General features: G+C 33.8%; 1 protein-coding gene across 1 annotated transcript in view; it reads right to left on the reverse strand.

Annotated features, from left to right (window-relative positions):
- The window catches only part of PHYHIPL (phytanoyl-CoA 2-hydroxylase interacting protein like), a 66,908-nt gene that overhangs the window by 60,643 nt on the left and 265 nt on the right, over positions 1-6,000 (reverse strand). The window lies entirely within an intron of this gene.

Raw genomic sequence — 6,000 nt, forward strand, 5'->3', positions numbered from 1 at the left:
GATTCACCAACATGCAAGTTTATAAAAGAAAAGACTATTTTTCAAGAAAATTGAAGTAAGTATATTGAAAAAATTTTTGTGCTTTGTCTTTAATGGCATATGTCTAGGAGAGCTATAAGCTTTTCATACTATTATTAGATAGCAACACTCCCACAGGCTATAGAAAACAAAAAGACAGATTTATTTACACTAGTTGCCACAACCACTACAACAAACAGCATATAATAAGCAAAAATCTCCACAGAAAAGCCCTTTTAAAATGTACTATGAACCTACTGAACTTCGGAGTTATGATGCTCTTTGTTCAACCCACATCTATGCAATAACTTCAAAATCCTGAGATCTTGTCTACCTTTTTTTAACAAACCTGAACGTAGATTTATTTCATCTTTAGGGTTCAAAGCTGGCCTTCTCCAGCACGTAATCACTCCTTTCCTTTAAGGGGTGAGATACAAAGCTGATCAGAAGCTAATCACTCTAAAACTGAAGTCAAACCCTAATCCTCCCTTTTCCACTCAAGTTCTAATATCCCCAGTGGAATATATAGTTCTATAAACAATTCTCTTTATCATTCTAGAACTCTTTTCCCCAGAACGTAAGAGGAATTGCTAAATGTTTCAGTTTCCAAGGAAGTCTTTTACTGTCAGATTCCAAATGTCTTAATATAAATGTTTTTTTTTACTTTATTTCTGATTTCCCAGACTTAAAATCCTAAAATTACTCCTTATCACTTTTCATATTGCTTGAAAATTCAATCACAAAGTTTGTAATTATTTTTGGATTTCTTTTACATGCTTGCCACTCATTATCTTTCCATAAACAGAACATGTTGATACTGCCTACCCATTTTTTCCTGTTGAAAACTCTTCAGTGCTACTATACGTTTCTACTAGAAGTCTTCCACAAATACTGATTTTACTTCTCATATGTATGTGTATAAAATACAGACTGCTTAAAAAGACAATTTAACCACTGTGTAATAATAAAATATGTTAAAAGGTAGTAAAGAGTAAGGCAAATGCTTTAAAATAGTAAAAACAGAATTTAAATAACAGTAAAAAGATTCTCACAGAGAAATTTAACAGAAGTGGAAAATAAACCCAAGAAAGAGGCAAATGCTGTAAGGAAAAACTAAAATGCACTTACTCAGGGCACAGAAGGAAAATCAGAAACTAGAAGGATTATCCTTACTGCACAAATTGATAGAGCTGCTGTTATCTCGGAAGTCCAAGATAATATATAAAAATAATCAGTTAACTATACTCACACAAAGTTAAGGAAAGATCACGATTGGGCCTACTTGAGGGGGAATATCAGCAGTGAGAAACCAAGTAACTTAGAAGTTGTCTAGATAGTGTTCTATAGAGTGAATTTCTGACTAGCTTACCTAGGCAACGAAGCAAGTTGCCAGTGTTACTACTTATTATCAGTTATTCTACCACTGGAGGGAGTCTGGTCACATATCCTTTGATGTGACTTTTACTCTAATAACTTCATCTTCTCTGGGAATGAATTAGAACCCCTACCAAGAATATGAATTGGTTTAACATAATCTGATGACTTTAAAGCTTTTTGTTTGTTTGAGTTTTTCTTTTATTTTTGTTGTGTTCCATACTCACTAAGTAAAAATTTACAGCATCTTTATAGTCATATCTGGGTCAAAGAAATGTATCCTGAGGTCACATGTGCTGGTACATATCAATCCTTAGAAAAAAAATCATAAAGAAAAAAAATGTTAAATCAAGAACAGAAGGTTCTGATACAAATGCCCACCCAAAGCAGATATCAAGGTCACAAGGCACATGAAATGCACCAAACAGCAGGTTTGAAGTAGAAGCTGAAAAGAGCTTTTAGGATTAAGGCTGACAAGGATATTACTGATGGGATAGATAAATATAAGCAAAAGATAGAGACTGTAACTGTGGTTTTAAAGTTAACTATTTTTTTTAATTCAGAATTTACAGTTTCCATTGTCTACTGATGAAGTTGAAGTGACATAAGAAGGATTTACTAAGTAAACAAAACACAACTGAAATGAAAAACAAAGATCTAAACATTGGACAAAAAAAAAAAAAGAAATAAAAAACAGTAATTGAACTCAAGAAGGTATGTGGAGAATAACAGTCCATTTACAATAATTATTCTCTATTTTGTGTCAAGAATTATAAGAAATGATAGAAAATACTTCATGTAATTATTTTAAAAATCCTACAGGATTGACATTATTATACCCATTTTACATGAGAAAGCTTAAAGCTAAAAACAGGTTAAGTAATTTGCCTAACGTAATATATCTAATACAGCACTGTGCCAACTAGTAAGCATTTCTGTTACATTTCCAAAGTTAAAATTTGTTTAATTCACATATCAATAAGCGTAAAAAAGTCACAACTGATTTATAATTTAAGTAGATATGACAAAGTCAAAATTAAAAGGAATTTATCTTTTTTAAATATGTAAAAAAGAGAAAACCTTTTTTTCTTTTCCCTCATAAAACTATTGTTAGACACAAAGACACGGAAATCTGTCAGGTTCTCTCTGCAATTTCCTTAAAATGTATTCCCTTGCTGAGTAGCATCATAAATTCCATAAATCGTATCTAGGCAGTCATAAAATAATCATGGTAATAATACTTGTTAAACGCAGGAAGCCTTGGGGGTGGATTTAAGTGCTATACAACAAATTAATTTTGTATTTTCTTCCGTGCTACTATAACAAGAGTGCAGGGAGCTTGGATGCATGTAAAACAACATATACATAAATCTTTCCCTTTCAGCAAGGAAAGAAAGCTTTATATATCAAGAAATATATCAAGAAAGCTTTATATATCAAGAAAGCTATATATGATTTTAAGAAAAATGAAGAGAAATAGAAGTAATGTAGAATTCTGTGTGTGGGGTTGGGTGCTGTTCTGTCTTGTCACAGGTCAATTACGGTCTGAAGTGTCTATATGAAGAAACAAACTGGAAATGGGTTCCCGTATTATCAATGCTTCCCGATGAGCAATTAATGTTTTTTTTTTTCCTTAAACTTCTTTGGAAAATCTACAATTAAAGTAGATCATATATGCAACTTGAGGATACACAGCAGAGATGGAAGAACAGAAATACTCTGCTACTTGAAACAGATATCACAGAAAGTACTAGATCTACAGCACATCTTCAGAGGTTTCCTAATAGAAGTCTATCCAGAATCCTCATTTTGAACTACAAGTAACACGTAGGCAGAGACCATATACTAGCAACTAAAGCACACATGCCTAGGATAAAAGTACATATGAAATAACATGTGTATAGAAGAACCCTCTTAATTAAAAAATCCAATTATATGACCGCTTGGATTCTATTCCAAATTCCTCCAACTGTTAAATACTTGGAGAACTATGAAAAAAAGGAAACACTGTGAATTATTGCTAATTATGTAAACGGATTAATTTATAAGAAAACAGCAAGTGAAAAAAAAAAACACACAAGAGCCAAGGAAACATAAGAAAGACATACAGTTTACCAGCAGCTATAACTCTTAGTTGATGAAATATATAAAACATTATAAAATTAAAAACATCTATAAGTGGAAAGAGTAAAAGAAAACATATATTTAACAACAATATTATATTTTCTCCTATTTTATTTTATCTACTTCCCAGAAATTTGCGCTCATATTTTTCCAATACCCGATTAATAGAATAAAGTAAAGAGCAAACAAAATAAATGCATTTCTATGACCATAAAACCATGAAAATTTAGCACTTTTTATGTACTCAAGCATATAACAGATCTTCTGCCACATCCTAACTTTCTGTTATATATTTACAGAAGTAAAATAATGTGACCTGAGAGGAAATGAAGGGAGTAAATAATATCTAGCTGAATATTTCTCAATATAAGATTATGATAAATAAGGTCTGCTTGACAAACTTAATGCTACATTTCTAAATTGTTCTGCAAAAAAAAATAAAACCTATATATTTTGGAATTGACATGTAGAGTCACAAAATAAAAAGTCAGACATTTAATAACATCTCTACACAAGCTATTCCTAATTTTTACATACTTTTAATAGGAGTTAGCTCTTTGTAGATATATTTTATAAAATGAAACCCTATTAATCTATGTTGAATCATTAGAAGTCTGCAAATAAGTAATTTTCACAGATATTGCTAAGTGCCAGCACCCACTATTAAATGTTACATAATTTCTTCATTTTGCAGGATTCCTAATGTGAACTGAAACAACTAAAAAATATTACCAAGATAAAATAGCTACTCCTCTACAAGAAGAGACCACATAAATGCAGTGCTTGTTTTTGTTACTGTTAATTCTGTAAACTTCATAAAAAGGAAAAACAACTTTATTTTCCCTAATATCTTTGAAAATGTGGTAAGTGCAATTTTAAGTATTAAGATCACGGGGTTCTGAGGAGTAACTACGAATCACCTATTTCCAATAACTACAGTAATAAGCTTTTGATAAATCACTGAAGTAAATGAAAATGAAATCTACTTTTACTAGATTCTTGGTTTTCTGTCAAACCAATCTAGGAAAATCAAAACATTTATAATGGTAACACCAGAAAAAGTCATCTCACAAAAGCATAAACTAAAACCCATACAATTTCCTACGTGATATATTAAAAATAATCTCTCTAGTCTAATAATGCAAGTTTATATATGGAATGCCAAACGATTACTTTTTTTTTAGATGCCATAAATATGTGCACCTATTACTATGGTGACCTAAGGATAAAGGAATTATAAACAGCTTTTCCAAGAGTATTTATTTATCAATACTATACCTTTTCCAGAAATTACTTAAAGTGGCTTTGGCTTCAAAGGTCAATTATTCTGTGTCCTAAATTTATTAGTAAACAGAAATTCAGTGTGCAGTAGACCTAAACTATACTGTATAGCAACGCCTAACCAAGTTATCATTTAAATGACTTTAGAAACAAGACCTCTGCCCTCTGTTTGGATAATATACTAATAAATTTTATGGCCTTATTGTGAACACACTAGTATTTCTACATAACCTTGGCTAAAAAATATTTTTAAATCATCGTCTCCATACACTGTTAATCACTGATTCCATTTATAGCCAAAAGTATTCCCGGTCATCTTAACAACATGCAAATTGTTTTTCCTTCGTCAGATGTTCAATTTTACATTTATTTGGCCAATCAACTACTAATCAGATGACTCTTTTACAAATGAAGTTTTATTCCACATCACTGAAATAGCACTGACTCTTTACTCCAAATAACACAGAAGCACTACAAGCTACTCGTACTGCACACAGTACTAGCTTATCTCTTTCACGGTCAAACCTGTGTTCAATCACTTCCTTCTTTAGGAGACTGCCAACTTTAACAATAGAATAAGCTATATAACATCAAGACACAATGGTGAGTACTCGCCACATATTCTGTACTACAGCAGATATATTAGGCCACTTCTTCACAGATTTTTGACAGTTTCTGAATCACAGCCCCAAACACGAAGCCTGTGGCTGTCCTTGGTGCTGAAACGCACTTTTCCCCCCCGCGCCCCTTCCCTGAAAAAAACCGTCAAAACCCTATTTGAGAGGATAAAAAAACTAATGAATTTGGGGGGTCTTAAGAGGGGAGGTTTAAAAAAGGAAATGATAAGTTTCTGGGCTGAGAATGCTAACTAGCGTGCGCTGGTGGAGAGGGGAAGGAAGGGGTACTAGAAACACCCAGAGGGCATTGCCCCTTCGGTTCGGGTAGACCCTGGAAACCCGGACTGCGGCATGATCGGAAACGCCTCGTCCGGGGCAAGAGCGGCGGGCGGGAACGGCGCCCTCGCCCGGGCAGCTCCTCCGCTCGGGGCCAAGCCGGCGAGGACCGCGAGGGGCGCCGCGGCCAGAGACTAACGCGACTTTCCACGCCAACAAGCGAGCCCTGGGGTCCTTTTGTTTCTGGCGTCTGAGGGGAGGGCGGATGAGCGGAGAGGAGCTCCACCTGTGTTTATTTGTATGGGGGGGG

This window comes from Ursus maritimus, unplaced genomic scaffold, assembly GCF_017311325.1.
Source record: "Ursus maritimus isolate PB19 unplaced genomic scaffold, ASM1731132v1 scaffold_7, whole genome shotgun sequence".
Classification (NCBI taxonomy): Eukaryota; Metazoa; Chordata; class Mammalia; order Carnivora; family Ursidae; genus Ursus; species Ursus maritimus.